At 41.7% G+C, this 22524-nt stretch overlaps 1 protein-coding gene across 1 annotated transcript in view; it reads left to right on the top strand.

Annotated features, from left to right (window-relative positions):
- FRK (fyn related Src family tyrosine kinase) overlaps nucleotides 1-22524 on the top strand; it is a 119040-nt gene that overhangs the window by 792 nt on the left and 95724 nt on the right. The gene's annotated exons all lie outside the window — the stretch shown is intronic.

Genomic DNA, 22524 nt, shown 5'->3' with positions numbered 1-22524 from the left:
GTAGCTATCGGGGGTGTAGAGGTGGCAGTCGCTACCAGACCCAGGAGCCTGAGGGGGACCAAAGACCCTTGTGACACATAAGAAGACACTGGTATTATAGAAAGTGCATACAGGTCAAGTTAAACTTCTGGCTGGACGGAAGGGGTTAGGTCAAGAATTTGGCATGGGCTGGGGGGGGGTGCCGTGTTGCCGTGTTGCCTCAGGCAGCACAAAGGCAATGTGCTTCCCTGCCCTGGGCCACAAAGGACTGAGGGAAGGGGGGCCCAAGCTGAACTCTTGCACCAGGGTCCATGAGTCTTTAGCTACACCCCTGGTGATGTGTCATATGATGTGTTTGGAATGCCACCTAGGGAACACGTGATTTAGGCCTCGTTCACACGTCAGTGTTTGGTCAGGGATTTCAATTTGGGTTAGGCTACATGCACACGAACGTTGTTTGTTTCCGTGTCCGTTCCGTTTTTTTGTTGGATAGGATGCGGACCCATTCATTTCAATTGGTCCGCAAAAAATGCGGACAGCACACCGTGTGCTGTCCGCATCAGTATGTCCGTTAGGCATTGTTACAATGGATCCGCAAAAAAAAAAAACTGATGGCATACGGATGTCATCTTTTTTTTGTGGATCCGCAATTTGCGGACCGCAAAACACATACGGTCGTGTGCATGTAGCCTTAAAGACTCAGAACTGGTGCAGATACTTCCAATGTACCTTATCTTAGTGGAGGATTCACTCCCGGTTTTAGCTCCCAATTATTGATGGAAATCCCTGATCAGACGTTTCTGTGTCAGTGTCACGTCAGTGAAAAAAAGCATATGTGTTTCATCCGTCAAGTATCCGTGGTTGGTCCACGTGTCTGTTTTTACCATCGGTGTGTCATCTGTAATTCACGGAATTTTCTCAGCTCAAAATTTATTTCCAAAGAATCTTCTCTTCAGTGAAAAACGGACGCAAAACGGGCACATAACGGACCCATAGACTTCAATGGGCGTGCTTGGTCCACATCATGGATCAAAGTAGTGCATCTCTCCGTGATTTTTTTTTTTACTGACCCACAGTCAGTAAAAAAATACTGAAATGTGAACAGACACATTTAAATCAATGGGTACGTTTGCTGTACAGCACACGTCAGTGAAAAACGGAAATGTGAACGTGGCCTGACTGTGTGAATAAAGGCGCATTCACACGCTCTGAGGAGGAGCAGATTGTCGGGATGGAAGTGACAGTCGGCTGCTCGCTAAATGGAGGTGAATCACTGCATTTACATGCAGGGATCACCTCCACAGTCTGAGGGCAAGCGGTCGATATTGTGATTGCTTGTCCCCATACACAATCATTGTTCCTGGGCAGCAGATCGCTTTTGAGACAGCACAATCTGCTGTCTGGGAATGATGATTAAGGTGTCCGCACGTCCGAGTGCAAGTCCACCTTTAGGCCTTACAAGTAGTTTCACTTATTGAAGAAAATTACATTCGTTATGCGAAATCTCCTAGGCACTATCATTTCTCTGAGATTATATAAGGTTATAAGACTGTGAGGATACAAAATTGAGATACTAATTATGAAGTACTGTAATCGCCTAAAACAGTTCTTCATACTGTGAGGTGCTTTGATATAAATAGGAAGGGGCTGATTTATCACTAGAGGAATAATTAGGATGCGTCTTTAAATGTGTCTACTTGTGTAAAGGGTCTTTCACACGAGCGGATGCCGTGCATGGAATCCGCTGCGTGAAAGACAGCCAAGCTGCGCCCTGGACAGCAGAGACACGGAGCATTAACATGATTGATAATGCTCTTTTCCTTTACTACAAAATCACGGTGACAACTTTGTCTCACTGTGATTTTGTAGTAAAAAGGTCACAGAATTTGTTGCAGTTTACTCCATAAATCAGCCCCTTATTGTTATAAATTGATCCCATGTCAAAGATTTGTGGGGTCATTTATCAAACTGGTGTGAAGTAGAACTGGCTTAGTTGCCCATAGCAACCAATCGGATTCCACCTTTCATTTTCCAAAGGAGCTGTCAAAAATGAAAGGTGGAATCTGATTGGCTGCTATGGGTAACTAAGCCATTTCGACTTTACACCAGTTTGATGACCCCATTTGTCTTTTAGCTGAGATTTCGGGCAGCTCAGTAATGAGATCACCCTTTTATTTTAAGTGGACATGCACATCCATGTAGCAGTTGTATGTAGGTCGTATATATGAATGTGCGTACTCATACTGAATTCTGACAAAGCATAAAGTCTCAGAGCGTTTTCTGTACCTCATTAAAGGACACTATAGAACGCCTTAATTTGAAGGGGTTGTACCAAGTATGATAGTATAGGGGGTAACTAACAGATCAGTGCCATCCTAATGGAGCAGTGGGCAATACGCCCTGCTGCTGCATTCATTCTCTATGGGACTTTCTCTTAGTCATTCATTTGTAAAGGTGGCTGATGAAGGAGTCTCTCTGCTCTGAAAGCTTGCAAATACAATTTATCTGGTAAACTAATTAAGATATCACTGTTACAATATTTCCATCCTTTTTAACCCCAAAGTAGATTGCACTTCCAAACATGGTACCATTCTATTTTGCTATATATCTATACATAAATGATAAAAGAAAAAACGTGTGTGACTATTACATGGTCAAAGGTATGTGTGCAACCGAATATCACATCCACATCTGGACCTTTGAACATATAATTGTGGGACTATAATTACTTTGCTGCTATTACAGTTTTTACTCTTCTGGGAACACTTTCCTCTATACTTTGGAACAAGGCTGTAGGGATCTGAATTCAGTGATAAGAGCTTTCTTAAAGGGGTTGTCTCACTTCAGTAAGTGGCATTTACCATGTAGAGAAAGTTAATATAAGTCGCTTACTAATATATTGTTATTATCCATATTGCTTCCTTTGCTGGCTGGACTCATTTTTCCATCACATTGTACACTGATTGTTTCCATGGTTACAGACCACCCTGCAATCCATCAGTGGTGGTCGTGTTTGCACAATATAGAAAAAAGCACTAGTCTATGTGCGCTCCCATGGTCCCGGGCACCAGACAGGCTGACACTTTTTCCTATAGTGTGCAAGCACAACCACCAGTGATAGATTGCAGGGTGGTCTGTAACCATGGAAACGAGCAGTGTATAATGTGATGGAAAAATGAATCCAGCCAGCAAAGGAAGCAATATGGACAATCACAATATATTAGTAAGTGGCTTATATTAACTTTCTCTACATGATAAATGCTACTTACTGAAGTGATACAACCCCTTTAAGGTTAGTAATTAAAGGCTTCTATCAACAAAATAGTCACTTTGTAGCTTCTATTCTACGGCCTTTTCTCCTGCCGAACATAACTACTCTATCAGAGAATGAGAGTTGCTGGTGATCAAGCTGGCCTTGGAGTAATGCCGTTGCCTTCTGGAGGGTGCTAATCATCCATTTATAATCTTTTCTGATCATAAGAATTCAATGTATCTTCAATCAGCTCAACATCACAAACTTGATTTCTTACTAGATTTCCGCTTACTGGATAAAAACGTCAATGCAGATGCCTGATCTAGATCCTTTGAAACAGCTGACCAGGGGGAGGTTCCATTGGGAGGGTGTCTGAGCTGAGGTTCTTAGTTTCTAGTTTACCAGTAACATAGTAACATAGTACATAAGGCCGAAAAAAGACAATTGTCCATCCAGTTCGGCCTGTTATCCTGCAAGTTGATCCAGAGGAAGGCAAAAAAAAAATGTGAGGTAGAAGCCAATTTTCCCCACTTTAGGGGAATAAAAAATTCCTTCCCGACTTCAATCAGGCAATCAGAATAACAATTCTGCTTTTACCACCAAACGAACCGTGAACAAATTTCTAAATAGGAAATTCGCTCATCTTTCACAGACCTTTGGCTCACATTTACTAATGTAAATGCATATTTTGGGTGCATGTACACCTAAATCTGCGTACGTCTAAACCTATTTATGTGGCAAAAATCTAGGTGCATATAAGGCTAGGTCTACACAACGACATTTATCGTGTGACAGTTTTTCGCATCAATGTCGTGCGACACTTTTTATAATGGTAGTCTATGTTGTCGAACTGTGACATGTGACATGCTGCGACTGCGACACGACCCACTCAAGAAAAAAACCCACTCAAGATGGATTTTTCTGAGACTGTCGCACCGCATAGACTGCCATTATAAAAATTGTTGCGAGACACATGTAGTGTAGACCTAACCTAAACCTACTTATGTGACAAAGGAGAAATCTATTGCTAGTATTTTACCAATGGGGCATGGGTTAGTGGGAAAGGGGCATGTTCTGTGTTATGTACTTACCATGCCAGTGACATGGGTACGACTGCAAGGGGTTGATATATCTCTACTCACTCAATCTTCCACTCACCTTCCTCTCAGGCTGCCCCAAAACAGTTTACAAAACTCAAACAGATGCTGACACCACCTGTTGTTACAGTAGATGAGATGCCAACTCATTAACACATCAATTAGGATATTGTGCAAAGTTCATTTATTTCAGTAATGCAACTTAAAGGTGAAACTAACATATGAGACTCATTACATGCAAAGGGAGATATTTCAAGCCTTTATTTGGTATAATTTGGATGATTATGGCTTACAGCTTATGAAACGCCAAATTCACAATCTTAGAAAATGTGAATATTGTGAAAAGGTTCAATATTCTAGACTCAAAGGGCCAGATTTATCATTACAGTTACATCTTACTCCACTTACATATGTCCAAAGTCACTTTTGGCTAAGTCAGATTTATTAATGGTCCTTTAATACTGTGATAAATGTGGTTTGACGGTAGCAGTTTATCCTTCAGTAAGAGGCTTTACAAAAGTCGCACGTCTTTACGAAAAAGTTGCACGTTCTATTAAAAAGTCACATAAGATAAGCATGATCCTCACTGGAGTGAAATTGCGCAATTTTTTGTGACTTTTTAAATTGTCACAATAGTAAATCTGTCTAGACATTTATTTACATAAGAAAACACACCCACTTTCAGTAAACTGGCGAGCATAGCACAGAGCCAAAAAAAGTTGCACATTTTTGAGCAGTTTTATCGATTGCGCAAAAATGTTCGACTTTTTCACTCCATTATTTTGACTTGAGCCAATGATAAATCTGGCCTAAAGTGTCACACTCTAGTCAGCTAATTAATCCATAACACCTGCAAAGGGTTCTTGAGCCTTTAAGGGTCCATTCACACGTCCATTGTTTCTTTCCTGATCTGTTCCGTTTTTTGCGGAACAGATTTGGACCAGATCTGGACCCATTCATTTTCAATGGGTCCTGAAAAAAAACCAGACATTGTGCTGTCCGATTTTTTTCAGGACCCATTGAAAATGAATGAGTCCAGATCTGTTCCACAAAAAACTGAACAGATCAGGAAAGAAACAACGGACGTGTGAATGGACCCTAAATGGTCTCAGACTGGTTCAGTAGGAATCGCAAACATGGGAAAGACTGCTGACCTGACAGTTATGCAGAAAACCATCATTGACACCCTCCATAAGGAGGGAAAGCCTCAAAAGGTAATTGCGAAAGAAGTTGGATGTTCCCAAAGTGCTGTATCAAGGCGTATTAATAGAAAGTTATGTTGAAGGGACACGTGTGGAAGAAAGAGGTGCACAAGCAGCAGGGATGACCACAGCCTGGAGAGGATTGTCATTCAACAGTGTTGGGGACTTTCACAAGGAGTGGACTGAGGTGGGAGTTAGTGCATCAAGAGCCACAGCACACAGACGGATCCTGGACATAGGCTTCAAATGTCGTATCCCTCTTGTCAAGCCTCTCCTGAACAAACAACGTCAGAAGCATCTTACCTGGGCTAAAGAAAAAAAGAACTGGTCTGTTGCTTAGTGGTCCAAAGTCCTCTTTTCTGATGAGAGTAACTTTTGCATCTTATTTGAAAACCAAGGACCCAGAGTCTGGAGGAAGAATGGAGAGGCACACAATGCACGATGCTTGAAGTCCAGTGTGAAGTTTCCACAGTCTGTGTTGATTTGGGGAGCCTTGTTATCTGCTGGTGTTGGTCCACTGTGCTCCATTAAAAGGGTTATCCCATCTTAGACAATGGGGGCATATATGCGGGAACTGAGCGGAGAAAGTTGAGGAGGACGCACTGCGCATGCGCAGCCGCCCTCCATTCATTTCTATGGAGCCGCCGAAAATAGCCAAGCGCTGGCTCAGCTATTTCCGTCGGCCCCATAGAAATGAATGGCAGCGGTGGCCACACGTGCGAGGTGCGCTCCCTTTCACTTCAATGGGAGAGGCGGGGAGCTGCACCTAATAATGGACAGACCCTGGGAAACCCGGGTTCCTCCGGCCACAACTCTCCCTCGCTCCGTTCTCCTTGTAGGTGCAGGTCCCAGAGGTGGGACCCGCACCTATCAGACGCTAGGATGTGCCCCCATTGTCTAAGATGGGATAACCCCTTTAAGTCCAGAGTCAATGCAGACGTCTACAGAAGATATTGGAGCACTTCATTGTTTGAATGCTTTCAATGACCATGGGATTACTGTGCTTGATTGGCCAGCAAACTCGCCTGAGCTGAACCCCATGGAAAATCTATGGGGCATTGCCAAGAGAAAGATGAGAGACATGAGACCGAACAATGCAGAAAAGCTGAAGGCTGCTATTGAAGCATCCTGGTCTTCCATAACACCTCAGCAGTGCCATAGGCTGATAGCATTCATGCCACGCCGCATTGAGGCAGTAATTGATGCAAATGGAGGCCAAACCAAGTACTGAGTACATATGCATGATTATACTTTTCAGAGGAGCTGCCATCTTAACTGACAAGTCCGGCGATGCACAGGTAAGTCCTTACCTTTGCCTGTGCGCGAGCCGGTCTGAAATGACATGCGGTCACCGGGAGCAGGCAGTTCCAAGAATAGCCGCCGGGGGCCTTCATCGGGCTGTTCTCGGTACTGCCTGCACCCGGAGACCGCATTTCATTTCAGACCGGCTCGCGCACAGGCACAGGTAAGGGCTTACCTGTGCATCGCCGGACTTGTCAGTTAAGATGGCAGCCCGCATGTGTTTGCGGGCGAACACGGCGAACTGGCCATCACTACATACCAACACACACTGCTTTCAGGCATTTACATAAATTGTGTTTGAAACTTTTTCCTCATAGCTCTAATAGTAGCTTTATGAAGAATGATGCCTGAAAGTGCTGGTTAGTGATGAGCAGCATAGGCAATATTCGAAATTGCGATATTTCGCACATTTTTGGCCGAATATTCGCCATAAATTCGCAAATTCGAGAATTAGTGATCTCTAGTCATTGTTTACTTGATTGCGAAAATCAGCAATGTAATATATTCATGATAAATTTGCGATAAATTCGCAGTTAGAATATTCAACACTATTCACAAATATGAATATATAGCACTATATTCTAAATCAGGCATCCTCAAACTGCGGCCCTCCAGCTGTTGTACAACTACAACTCCCACAATGCCCTGCTGTAGGCTGATGCCTGTAGGCTGTTCGGGCATGCTGGGACTTGTAGTTTTGCAACAGCTGGAGGGCCGCAGTTTGAGGATGCCTGCACAAATATCTCCCTTATTAAATGAGAGAAAAGCAAGTCTTTACACAAATTTGCATTGCCGCCTGACAGTTTTAAAATGTGTGGTATTTTTGGGTATCTATAAACTCCCTTTTTAAATGAACTTAATAAAGTACTCGTCTTAAACTTTCTAAATTAGTAGACCCCTATAGGGACTTTCTTTGGTCTTTTGACCAGTGGTGTATTTGAGGGTTAATTCCCGAGGGTCTGACTAGGGCCTAATTTTTTGTATTCTAATCATGGTACTGACCCTGTGCTGCCTGCCCTGATACTCGGAGTGTATCACGGACTTGCACGAACTCTGCCTGCCCTGACTGTGAGTTTGACTTATCCTTCATTTCCCCACACTAGAGTGTGTGACCCCTGTGGGTTAATAGTCAATCACACTGGGGCTTCTCCAGGAGGTAGCGGGCTTCCCTGCAGCGAAGTCCACATCCTTGTATATAGGTTAAAAGGTGAAAACCAGAGGACTACCAGGATAAAAACCTTAGGATTACCCGAACTCAAACCTTTTAGTTGACACAGTGGTTCCACACCCACTGCCTGTAACATGTACTTGTGTGTTAATGGATTGGCATCTGATCTACTGTAACAATGGGTGATAGCAGCATCTGTTTGAGGTGCATGGACTGTGTTTGGAGCAGCATGAGAGGAAGGCGAGTGCAAGATTGAGTGAGTACAAGTAGATCAACTCCTTTAAGTCGCACCCATGTTACTTACTGGGGCGGTACATACATGACAAACACTATGCCTGCTTTCCTACTAAGCCATGTTTCATTGGTGAGCTACAAGCAATTGCTATTTCTTTTTGACATATTTGACTCATAATTAGGTTTTAAACTAGATGCATCCATGTTTTTTCTCTTTTTGGTCTATTAGTTCAAATCATCAATGTCTTAGGTGACACAATCCCTTTAATAGCAAAGCAGGAAGAGAATGCAACTGTAATAGCCTATTCAGCCCCAACAGGAACAGCATAGGGTAGTACATCAAGGGAAAGGTAATCTAAATCTATTGAGATTTGGATTACTGTTAGGGCTCATTCACACAACGAATTTTGGCAAATGAGTACGGACCCGTTCATTTCAATGGGACCGCAAAACACACCGTGCATTGTCCGCATCCGTAGTTCCGTTCTGTGGCCCCACAAAAAAGATAGAGCATATCCTATTCTTGTCTACAATTGCGGACAAGAATAGGCATTTTCTATGATAGTGGGGGCCATGTGCAGTCCGCAAATTGTGGAACACACATGGATCGGTATCCGTGTTTTGTGGATCTGCAATTTGCGGACCGCAAAACACTACGGTCATGTGAATGCGGGCAGTGGGTGTGGTTGTGGACCTACTGTACCAACTAACCGGTTGACTTTGATCTTGACTTAAGAGCATTATCTTGGCGGTCCCCTGTTCATCTTTTAACCCGCTATACAGGGATCTGGTCTTTGGTACAGAGGACGAACCAAACTGCTAACACTTGAGACTGTCCTAGTATAGTTGGCGGCCGGCCCTCAGGGGTCAGAGACACCAGTGCAAAGCACTGAGGGGTCAGGCAATACTTATAGTCAGGAGACAGGCTAAGGTCAGGGCAGGTAGTGGAGAATCAGAGTCAGTTGTCGGGCAGAAGTTTGGTACACAAGCAGTCCTAAAGAATAAAGCACCTTCACTGGTAAAGTAGAACAGGGGACCCTTGAGCACTGAAGTCTGTTGAAGTTGTAGGATCCTCACTCTCCCGATAGGAGCAATCCCCACCTATAAACAACATTTATATCATGCCATCAGTGTCTTAGGTGGGGCAATCGCTTTAAAAGAAAGGCAGGTAGGTAATGGACCTCAGCACCCCCTCTCTGCCATGAACCGCAGGTACAGTAATTATTATTATGGGGTGAAATAGTAAGGGAAATGTCATCTTAGGGTCCATTCACACATCCGTATGTGTTTTGCGGATCTGCAAAACACGGACACCGTCAATGTGCGTTCTGCATTTTGCGGACCGCACATCGCTAGCACTATAATAGAAAATGCCTAAACTTGTCCGCAATTGCGGACAAGAATAGGACATGTTCTATATTTTTCGGGAACGGAATTGCGGACCCGGAAGTGCGGATCCGCATTTCCGGATCCGGGCAGCACATAGAATTGAATAGGTCCGCAATTACGTTCCGCAAAATGGAATTGTAGACGTGTGAATGGAGCCTTATTCTATCGTCAGTGGCCTTATCATATGGGGAAATCTTTTTTTTTCTATGAGTATGTATTTTAGGTACGTCTGTATATTTCTAGAGTTGTTATCAGTATAAAGTTCTGGTACAATTATAGTTATCACCTGGAAATTAGCTAGTTTATTACCTCCATAACTTATATGGAGCTATTACAATTTGGATAGATCAGTGGCCTATATGTACCTTGCTGCCACTAAATGAATCGGTTTAGTGATGCTATATAAAAGTACACACTATAATTCTAAGGTAGAAATGAGCTTTGTATATTGATGAGGGGTTTATATGACATAAAATGTGTATATAAAGCTGCAAACCACAATAGCATTTTAGATCTGTATATGTTGCGTGATGAACTGATTGGAAGATGGATTGGAGTTTTGCCCTTTCACCACTGCAGTTTTTCAGTCGTATTTTAATGATACATTAAAGGAACCTATTAAAACACATTGATTGTTATGATTATTATTATTATAAAAACCATGATGTAATATGTACTGTGACTGCAGAGGAATCCTCACCCATGCCTACGCATTTTGAGTATTTACAAGCTCTCTAGGTGATACTGATAAACTAGAGCAAAAATACAGACGTGGACAAAATTGTTGGTACCCTTTGGTCAATGAAAGAAAAAGTCACAATGGTCACAGAAATAACTTTAATCTGACAAAAGTAATAATAAATTAAAATTCTATAAATGTTAACCAATGAAAGTCAGACATTGTTTTTCAACCATGCTTCAACAGAATTATGTAAAAAAATAAACTCATGAAACAGGCATGGACAAAAATGATGGTACCCCTAACTTAATATTTTGTTGCGCAACCTTTTGAGGCAATCACTGCAATCAAACGCTTCCTGTAACTGTCAATGAGACATCTGCACCTCTCAGCAGGTATTTTGGCCCACTCCTCATGAGCAAACTGCTCCAGTTGTGTCCGGTTTGAAGGGTGCCTTTTCCAGACTGCATGTTTCAGCTCCTTCCAAAGATGCTCAATAGGATTGAGGTCAGGGCTCATAGAAGGCCACTTTAGAATAGTCCAATTTTTTCCTCTTAGCCATTCTTGGGTGTTTTTAGCGGTGTGTTTTGGGTCATTGTCCTGTTGCAAGACCCATGACCTGCGACTGAGACCAAGCTTTCTGACACTGGCTAGTACATTTCTCTCTAGAATTCCTTGATAGTCTTGAGATTTCATTGTACCCTGCACAGATTCAAGACACCCTGTGCCAGACGCAGCAAAGCAGCCCCAGAACATAACAGAGCCTCCTCCATGTTTCACAGTAGGGACAGTGTTCTTTTCTTGATATGCTTCATTTTTTCGTCTGTGAACATACAGCTGATGTGCCTTGGCAAAAACTTCGATTTTTGTCTCATCTGTCCACAGGACATTCTCCCAGAAGCTTTGTGGCTTGTCAACATGTAGTTTGGCATATTCCAGTCTTGCTTTTTTATGATTCGTTTTCAACAATGGTGTCCTCCTTGGTCGTCTCCCATGTAGTCCACTTTGGCTCAAACAACGACGGATGGTGCGATCTGACACTGATGTTCCTTGAGCATGAAGTTCACCTTGAATCTCTTTAGAAGTCTTTCTAGGCTCTTTTGTTACCATTCGGATTATCCGTCTCTTAGATTTGTCATCAATTTTCCTCCTGCGGCCACGTCCAGGGAGGTTGGCTACAGTCCCATGGATCTTAAACTTATGAATAATATGTGCAACTGTACTCACAGGAACATCTAGTTGCTTGGAGATGGTCTTATAGCCTTTACCTTTAACATGCTTGTCTATAATTTTCTTTCTGATCTCTTGAGACAGCTCTTTCCTTTGCTTCCTCTGGTCCATGTCGAGTGTGGTACACACCATATCACCAAACAACACAGTGATTACCTGGAGCCATATATATAGGCCCAATGGCTGATTACAAGGTTGTAGACACCTGTGATGCTAATTAGTGGACACACCTTGAATTAACATGTCCCTTTGGTCACATTATGTTCTGTGTTTTCTAGGGGTACCATCATTTTTGTCCATGCCTGTTTCATGAGTTTATTTTTTTACATAATTCTGTTGAAGCATGGTTGAAAAACAATGTCTGACTTTCATTGGTTAACATTTATAGAATTTTAATTTATTATTACTTTTGTCAGATTAAAGTTATTTCTGTGACCATTGTGACTTTTTCTTTCATTGACCAAAGGGTACCAACAATTTTGTCCACGTCTGTATATTCTGAGCTTAACAATGACTAGTTCAGCAAGTAGGCCTAGCAGTGTGCAGCACTGCCAAATTCTCAGGGCTTACTGGTTTAACCCTTTGTCAACATCTTACTAATGCCTGCCTCTAAAGTACATCTTATGACATGCTTGGCATCATTTCTGAATGGTATGTGAGTCCCTCAAAGAAGGATAAAGCCTTTTCACACATCAGGCAATCGTGGTCTTCACAGGTGGCACCCATATCCATTGACTTTAGTGTGTGTGTTCATACATCAGTGGTTCTCAGCAGATCACGGGTCTGTGGAAGCATGCCCTATTTTTGTCCATGATTATAAATCCCTCTATGCCATCCATGTTTGGTCCATGGTTTTCATGGATCTGTTAGCAGATGCTCTGGAGTTTTTAGCCTAGCAGTTTCCATTGAATATGGATGATGCATGGAGGTCAAAAGATGGACCAAACCCTAATGCGTCACAGACATCTTCACGGATGAACCACTGACCACCTTGTCATGGATGTGTGAAAGATGCCTATGGCTGAGTTTATAACTGCATTGAAGGCTTCATTTGTAAGTCAGTGCAGTGCATGGAACACCTCTGTACAACACATCCCACACTGCATTGTGTCTTCCATTATAAACAGATGTGAACAGTGCTTTATACATACCTAAAGAATAATTTTACTGGTTTTTTTTTTGGTCAATGTTGTCAGTGGGTGCATTCTCTGGTGGTGGGTGTTGCTACGGAGCATGGTCAGTGTTCACATGTTGGGTTTATGTGCAAAGGCATTTTTGTTTGAGAAATTCTCAAAACTGGCAACTGTATCTTTAAATTGCATGTTTGGGAAAGTCATCAGAGATAGGTGGTGAATATGTGTGAAGACTTTTTACGTAAAATATTTATACCCATTGAAATGTTTGATGATTTCCCCAGTAATTGTGCCATTTTATAAGGAATGCAGTGTTCTAATAACCAAAACTGTACTGTAGACATTGTAATGCAAACATGGCACCTGGCGCTCCATCAAGTCACCTATTTGTAAATGCCTTATCTTCATACCGTATGTGCAATGTTATGTCCTCATCTGACTCACCAGCTACTGACGAGGAAATAAAATTTGCTAACTACCGCTGATAAGTTTTCAAATGATGGTCGGCCAAAATGGTCAAAATCGCCTGCATTAGCTGACCTTTATTTCATGTGTATGGCCTCTTAGGCATTTTTAGGCCTCATGCACACGACTGTTGTTGTGTCCGCATCGGCGGATTGAATGCGGACTCATTCACTTCAATGGGGCCGCAAAAGATGCGGACAGCACTCCGTGTGCTGTCCGCATCCGTTGCTCCGTTCCGCGGCCCCGCTTTACGGACAAGAATAGACATTATATTGATGGCCGCCCATTCCGTTCCGCAAATTGCGGAAGGCACACGGACGGCTTCATTTTTTCGCGGATCCGCGGTTTGCGGACCGCAAAAAACACCACGGTCGTGTGCATGAGGCCTTACGCTAACTTCAATGCTGTGCTTGATCTCTCAGATTTCTCTATCACTTTGGGGTCGAGCATAACTTATAAGTTGAATTGAATGTAGTGCCTAATCTTTGGCATACTGGAGCATGGAGCTTGAAAAAACAGCCAGTTTTTAGCTCATGCAGTATATAGCCATATAGTTTTAGGGCCCTTTTACACAGGCTAATAATCTGGAATGAACAGTAGGTCCTGCCTGTGTAAAAGGACCCTGATATTCACCATGAGTAGCATCTCCACATGAAGGTTTAGTTATTACTACTACACAGTAAACAAAGAATCTGTGACCACTTCCAAGCAAATAGCAACCAATCAGATTCCACCTTTCATTTTCCAAAGGAGCTGTGAAAAATGAAAGGTGGAAACTGATTGGTTGCCATGGACAACTAAGCCAGTTCTACTTTACACCAGTTTGATAAATCTCCCCCTTGGTTCCTTGAACACGATTTAATGGGCGCATATTCTTTCTGAATATTCTTTCTTTAATTCCATAACAGAAATCTTTCAATTTCATCCCCCACTTCCCAGTTTGTCTATTTGGCTTGTTCATTCTTCAGCCAGTGAAAGGCTTAAAGGGGTTTGGCCAGGAGATGCCATCAATGTCAGATAAGTGCTGGTCCCACTATTGGGGCCCCACCGAAGTGAAGGAGAGCATACCTAGTTTTTCTTGCTGTTTTATTTAAATAACATTTAACGTTGGCACAACCCCTGGAAATGGCAGAGCTTTTTAACCCATTAGTGACCATCAATATAGCTTTTAACAGCAGTCACTAACAGGCCTTAGGGTAGGCCGCCGCCGCGGCGGCCTAGTCTAAGTGCTGCATGGGTCTTCATTGCAGAGCAGGAGCATGACTCTCACACCTGCTCTAATGGCACAATCTAGCAGAAGCACCGTTTTGGGCCATTTAACCACTTAGATGTTGCTGCCAGTAGTGTATCTAAGCTGTTTAGAGGTATGGAGCTCCCTCAGTCAGGCATTGGTACTCCAGAAATTATATCTCTGGGTGCCTATGTCTTAGCATGGCATTGTATTATAGAAGCTATCAAATGATAGCTTGTTAAAGTCCTCTAGTGGGACTAGTAAATGTTTAAAAAAAGTTTTATTATTAAAAATCTCCAAGTTAAAAACACATACCATTGAAAAAATTGCAAAAATGAAATCCCCTCCACATATGTGGTATACCCGTATACATAACAACTCCCACTACACAATTATCATGTAATTTATCTAGTATGTTGAACACAATTAAAAAAAAAAGAAACACAAAGAATAAAAAACCAGGCCAGAATTGCTGTTTTGCTTATTTGCTATGAAAAAAATGGAATAAAAAAGTGTTTTGTTTCCCAGAATGACACCAATAAAAACTACAAGCCCTCACTTATGGGTGTTGAGATGCAGTGATGCAAAAAACATTTAGTTTCTCTTTAAAAAAAAAAAAGGGGGGGGGGGTTTATTGCACAAAAGTAGTAAAATGTAAAAATAATATATATTTGGAATCGCTGTAATCGTACGGACCTAGAGAATAAAGTTATCATGTTATTTGTACCGCATAATTTATAACTCAGTGACAGTATTGCTGTTTTTTTTCTCATTCCACCCCTAATAAAAGTTAATCAGTAAGTTATGCATACTCCAAAATAGTGGTATTAAAAATGGCAACTTGTGTCACAAAAAACAAGCTCTAAATAAAAAACTTACAGTTCTTGAAATGTTACAGTGAAAAAAAATATATATCTTGGTCACTAAGGCTCAAAACAGGCTGGTCACTAAAAGGGTAAAGAGAACCTGTCACCACAAAATGCTATTTATTCTATCTACTGTAACAACCATTCCCATGCTCCCATGTGGTTAGCACTGGTTCCTTGCAGCGCTGGGGTCTTAGGTTCGAATCCGACCAGGACAACATCTGCATGGAGTTTGTATGTTCTCCCTATGTTTGCGTGGGTTTCCTCCCACACTCCAAAGACATACTGACAGGGAACTTAGATTGGGGAGAGTGTGATGCTATAGTAGCGCTATATATGTGCATTAAATAAATGAATGAACTAATTGGATAGATGTATGTAAAAAGGTGTATTCTTCTCTTGACACTCAGCGACCTCAGCTAAGAGAGATGCACTATTGCAAAACCATGAGTGCAAAATCCTAAATCCCACAGCTAGGTCAGCAAATTGTTGGGCCTATGCCTGTAAAGGGATATTTCTGTGATTTAAATGTATAGAGCAGTTGTGATGCTTGGATAAGAGAATGGGATTGAGCTCCAATACCAACACATCTGCTATACAATGTACGGGGTGCTGTGCTACGTATATTGTATAAAGAGGTTGCAGACATTATGCAAACACTGTGGTCCATTGAAACAGCTAATTGGCAGAGTCAGACCCTCACCAATCTGATAATCTTTTATGCATGATTTATTCTTGTATTTGTTGTGCACAAAGTATATGGTCCTAGTTCTGAGACAGGATCCAATTTTTTTGTTACTGGTTTCAGCCCATATCATGTAATTGGGGTGTGTCTTATTAGTTTATTTTATATGTATATATAAAAAGTTACATCATTGCTTCTATTTTTGTTAGCCATTAAAAGGATGTCAAACCTGCAATACTCTAATTTTGTTTCGCTTAATGAGAGCACTAAACTATAAAAAGTTAGGTCATGTTCACGTTTGTAGCTATGACTAAGGGCTAATGTAGAGCCTGAAATGCGTCAGTGGCTGTCCGTGTTCTTGTAATGGATCTGCTGGAAATAATAAAGTCCTTATAGTTTTAATGGAAGGTGGAATCTTCTCTGTTCATACAATATCAGGCACATGTTACAATCAGCCCTGGGATTTGTTGCTAAATTTATATCTGTCTTGCTGACAGTAGATCAGTTTATATAATGGTTATTCATATGCTATTTAAACCTGTCTGAACACTGTTTAGAAACTGATGATACTTTCTAGGGTACAATTAATTTTCATGAAGAAGAATGTCTGGAATTATAATGGATAGTTTTGTAATCCTAGCCTATAAATGGTTATTTAGTGGATTAATTAAACATCAAAGATGAAGCCTAATTCGTCATAGTGGATACACACCCTGACATTTCTGATATACACACATATTTGCTACAGTAGTTGAACCTTTATTCATCATAGTATAAGTCTATTATTCATATATGTGTGATGCAGATTATAGTACTCTAGATATGATGGAAGTGGATGTGCGACTGATAGAAAATATTTTCATGATACTTCATTTTTTTTGTCTATAACTTTCATGTAGCTGATATAGTCTTGCTCACCTACAGAGCTTACCCATAAGCAAAGATTTTCGTTCTACTTCCTCATTCATATGTAAAACTGTACTTTCCTTTAGAATGAGGAAATGAAATTGTTTGCATTCCAGAAAGGTATTGCTTTATATGACGTCTATAACCCTGTGCACCAGTAATCTCACATCAAAAAGTCACAAATTGGCCTGCAAAAATGTGTATTTTTTATTATTCTTTTGGGGGGTAGCAAACCTCTCACGGCTTTTCCAAAAAGTAGGTGAAGCAGGAACAGAGAGTGCGGACATAGACCTGCATGTACTACAAATGTTAGAGGCATGCGCCAGTCTTAATAAAAGCCCTCCCTAGTATAAGACAAGCTTGTATAACTTCTTATTATGCTTACATAAAACTGGAGCTCACTGTTTTAGATGTATTATTTGCCGATTCTGGTTATGTATAATGTGTCATGGAGTGCAGGCTGGCCATCATTGACCTAAGAGACCTGGACCAATGAGGATGTGTGCCGAGGCTCGCCGGCGTGAGCTGACGTTCCTCAGTATAAAATCCGGCATCTGCAGAGTACAGATGCTGGTGAATTTTCCATCCTTTGGCTCCACTACTGGTCTTTGGTATTATTGCAGAATCCCCTGGCTTTGATGGTCATAAATCTGGATTGGATTTATGACTACGGTTTTGGCTTCTGGCGTTCTGGTATCGTATTTGATCTCCTGGTTCTTACTCTTTGGTGTGTTTTGGTTTTTCCATTTGCCTCTGGGGTACCTGTACTGTGTTGACCATCCGGCTTTTGACCTTTTAACGTATGACTACTCTTATTCTGTTTGTGCGTCTGTTTGTCTCTGTTAGGTGTGTTCCCCTTCACATATCGCAGTACAGAGACTGTTGTCCAGTTGTGGTTCACTGTGTAGGGTGACCATGCAAGTAGGTAGGGATAGTGGGTCCACGCAGTTTAAGGCTTCACTATCCCGGTTTGTGTATTACACTAGTCATTATCCTGACGTATTCACCGGCCCTACCTAACTCTGTCTACTGTTCCTTATCATGAATCCAGTCTGTAATTTAGTGAAACAAATGCAGAGTCTAACCCTGACTTAGCTTAGAGGGTCTATAATCAGGTAGCACCTCAGTTTCCCCCATCTTCTGACAGGTGGAGTAAACACATCAGGCTGGTCCAATGAAACCAGATTCGTTTTTTCAGATGCACAATTACCAGTGGAATCACAGGCGCCAAACATAAATAGTTCCTTTAAATTACTAACCAACACATAAAAATACCATCAGAGGGTGGTAGGAAATTCAAACACTGGAAACATACTTGAAACTCTGGATTGTACCTCGTGGCCTCAGGATTTCACTTGCACTTATGGCCCGAATATGTTCTACAGAATTCCTCAAAAAATTGGAAAGGGAGCTAATTGACTCCTCCTTACATCTTATGTCTCTTCTATTAGATGAGGAACGTACAGTATATGACAAAAATACTATTACCCTGAGGGAACTAATTGAGGTTTAAAAGCAATTTGCGAACAATCCTGAGTTTTCACTCAAGGAGCAAACAACTTAGAGATTGACTGCTCAAATACAGGAGCGTAAGCATTTTCAGTATGTTAGGGACACCACTGATTTCAAAGAGGGTCGCATTTTCGATTACAGTAAAAAACAAAGTAAGGCGCTTGAGTTGGATACGGAACCCTCTTTATCTGAAGGGGAGTCCAAGAGCGGCTCAATTAGAACACAAAACATACAATCAGTGCAACCAGACCCATTTCGAGGCAGGTCCTATAATAGAGGTAGAGGCTCACGTACGTGGAGCAGTTTTTTAGGGAGGGGTCAACCTATGTATGATTACCTGCTGAGGGACAGAAAATAAGGCCCCATATAAAGTGGGAGTCTACCTCAGATGAGATGCAGATTGTCAATTTGTCCAGTAGATCATTGAATTGTGATGAAATGACTCTCCTTAATAAAGGTTTATCATTTGTGCCCACAAATGCATTCAATTTATTTGATTGGGTGAAAGATCTCCACTTATTTATACGCAAGCTGAAGTGGAAGAAATTTTTCATTACACATGACAGAACATAGTGTGAGTCTATGTGAGATGAAAGATCTCCCAGATGTCCAAATGTTGGCTGAGCTATGGGAGGAGGGGAATAGAGGTCCAGAAGAGGGACCGTTTACCAATTTAAAATCCCCATCCTCTAAAAATCCACCCATTGGTGGTCACACACCATGTGACACCTTTTTAAAGGTAATGAGATAGACAATACTGGGCACTCTCTCTATAAGTAGAACCATGCGAAAGACAGGTGTATAAGGTGATAAATAATTTATTATCATATACAAATTATATAAAAATTACATTAAATTTATTACTTATAAAAATATAGATGTATAAAATAATAGCTTAAAATATGTAATACCCAATTAATGCATATAAGACATATAAGATAGTGGAACAACCTAAAAATTAAGACCCTAAATAGACATCAGTGCAACAATAAATTACATATGCATATGAGAATAAATAGTTGAACGTCAATGCAACATAGGTGTTTTCCACTCTGCAGCTTATAGCAGTTAGGTCCCAATAATGGCTAGACTAGTGGGAAAAAAATTGGGAGTATTCTTGGGGTCTAATTATATCCTCTGTATTCACTTCCCAAGTGTATCTCAATCTCTTGTTAACAGCAAAGTTCCTGGATCTTTAAGTAGATAAATCACGGTGAGTTTTTAGAGCGGCGTCCCGCTATTACCTGCTTGGTGCCTGCTGGTGAAGCTCCGGTCCACTGTAAATATAGAGATTCTCTCAAAGGTTGCTGCTGTCGCCGGTCTAAGCTTCTCTGGGCACCGCTCCGTTATGCTGAAGAGCCGGTGTCCTCTGAGAACTTAGTAGCCTGCTATCGCGCTGGATTTGGTCTGCAGTTGCGGTCTGTGATGACCTTGTGCTGTGATCTTAGTTACCCAGCGTGCCAGGTCCCCGTTGTTTGCGGGATATTCCGGTCTTTATCACAGTCAACCTAAGGTTATTACAGCATAAAATCGGCAGAAGTTCATATAGGGGTCTTGGACCAAACGCGTTTTGGGGCTAGACGTTGCCCCTTCATCAGTGGTCATCAGAAACGCGTTTGGTCCAAGACCCCTATATGAACTTCTGCCAATTTTATGCTGTAGTAACCTTAGGTTGACTGTGATAAAGACCGGAATATCCCGCAAACAACGGGGACCTGGCACGCTGGGTAACTAAGATCACAGCACAAGGTCATCACAGACCGCAACTAATTTATATTTATTGTCACCTTTTTAAAGGTAGTTGTGGACCAACTGAGTAAGCTGGAGGGACATAAAATATGTCATAGAAATCTGATGCGGAGATGAAAGCGTTGAGATCTTTAGAGTCAAATCCCTTAATTGTAATAAAACCTTCTGACAAGGGAGGAAACATTGTGATTCTAGACCATCAACAGTATACCGACATGTGTTTGAATATCTTGAGTTACCGACAGTGCTATTTAGTTTTTCCATCCAATCCGATGACATCATATCGCAAAGAGATAAATGTAATTCTGTCACAGGCTCTGGAAGCAAAGTTGATAAGCAGATCAGAGTTTGAGTTCCTACTCCCGAAATATCCACAAACAGCCTGCTTCTATGGCCTCCCAAAAATCCACAAAGGGCTGAATCCGCTTAAAGGAAGACCGATTGTGTCAGGCAGAAATAGCCTGACACACTTTATCAGCACCTACAGTACAGACCAAAAGTTCGGACACACCTTCTCATTCAAATAGTTTTCTTTATTTTCATGAGTATGAAAATTGTAGATTCACACTGAAGGCATCAAAACTATGAATTAACACATGTGGAGTTATATACATAACAAAAAAGTGTGAAGCAACAGAAAATATGTCATATTTTAGGTTCTTCAAATAGCCACCTTTTGCTTTGATTACTGCTTTGCACACTCTTGGCATTCTCTTGATGAGCTTCAAGAGGTAGTCACCTGAAATGGTCTTCCAAAAGTCTTGAAGGAGTTCCCAGAGATGCTTAGCACTTGTTGGCCCTTTTGCCTTCACTCTGCGGTCCAGCTCACCCCAAACCATCTCAATTGGGTTCAGGTCCGGTGACTGTGGAGGCCAGGCGCAGCACCCCATCACTCTCCTTAATGGTCAAATAGCCCTTACACAGCCTGGAGGTGTGTTTGGGGTCATTGTCCTGTTGAAAAATAAATGATGGTCCAACTAAACGCAAACCGGATCGAATAGCATGCCGCTGCAAGATGTTGTGGTAGCCATGCTGGTTCAGTATGCCTTCAATTTTGAATAAATCCCCAACAGTGTCACCAGCAAAGCACCCCCACACCATCACACCTCCTCCTCCATGCTTCACGGTGGGAACCAGGCATGTAGAGTCAATCCGTTCACCTTTTCTGCGTCGCACAAAGACACGGTGGTTGGAACCAAAGGTCTCAAATTTGGACTCAGCAGACCAAAGCACAGATTTTCACTGGTCTAATGTCCATTCATTGTGTTCTTTAGCCCAAACAAGTCTTTTCTGGTTGTTGCCTGTCCTTAGCAGTGGTTTCCGAACAGATATTCTACCATGAAGGCCTGATTCACACAGTCTCCTCTTAACAGTTGTTCTAGAGATATGTCTGCTGCTAGAACTCTGTGTGGCATTGACCTGGTCTCTAATCTGAGCTGCTGTTAACCTGCGATTTCTGAGGCTGATGACTCGGATAAACTTATCCTCCGCAGCAGAGGTGACTCTTGGTCTTCCTTTCCTGGGGCGGTCCGCATGTGAGCCAGTTTCTTTGTAGCGCTTGATGGTTTTTGTGACTGCACTTGGGGACACTTTCAAAGTTTTCCCAATTTTTTGGACTGACTGACCTTCATAAGTAATGATGGCCACTCGTTTTTCTTTACTTAGCTGCTTTTTTCTTGCCATAATACAAATTCTAACAGTCTATTCAGTAGGACTATCAGCTGTGTATCCACCTGACTTCTCCACAACACAACTGATGGTCCCAACCCCATTTATATGGCAAGAAATCCCACTTATTAAACCTGACAGGGCACACCTGTGAAGTGAAAACCATTTCAGGTGACTACCTCTTGAAGCTCATCAAGAGAATGCCAAGAGTGTGCAAAGCAGTAATCAAAGCAAAAGGTGGCTACTTTGAAGAACCTAGAATATTACATATTTTCAGTTGTTTCAAACTTTTTTGTTATGTTTATATTTCCACATGTGTTAATTTATAGTTTTTATGCCTTCAGCGTGAATCTACAATTTTCATAGTCATGAAAATAAAGAAAACTCTTTGAATGAGAAGGGGTGTCCAAACTTTTGGTCTGTACTGTATGTGGATCAGATCTTAAGGCCATTTGTCACTGCATTGCCCTTGTATGCCAAGCATTCCATGAATGTCATCAAACACATTGAGGGCTTTCCAGATGAAAGATGGTATGATACGAGCAAGCCTGGATTTAAAGGCGTTATATAGTTCCATACCTCATGAGAGGGGATGTGAGGCAGTGGCTAATGTCTTACTGGAACGCGGTACTCATCTCCAATCCCACAATGTGTTTGTGCTTCAATTAATGACAATTCATTCTGGAACACAACACATTTGTCTTTAACAATAAGTTTTACCACCAAGTAAAGGGTGTGGCCATGAGAAGCCCATATGCCCCTAATTTTGCCAACAT

Source organism: Bufo gargarizans, chromosome 4 (assembly GCF_014858855.1).
Source record: "Bufo gargarizans isolate SCDJY-AF-19 chromosome 4, ASM1485885v1, whole genome shotgun sequence".
Lineage (NCBI taxonomy): Eukaryota > Metazoa > Chordata > Amphibia > Anura > Bufonidae > Bufo > Bufo gargarizans.
This window is presented reverse-complemented; position numbering and strand designations above follow the sequence as displayed.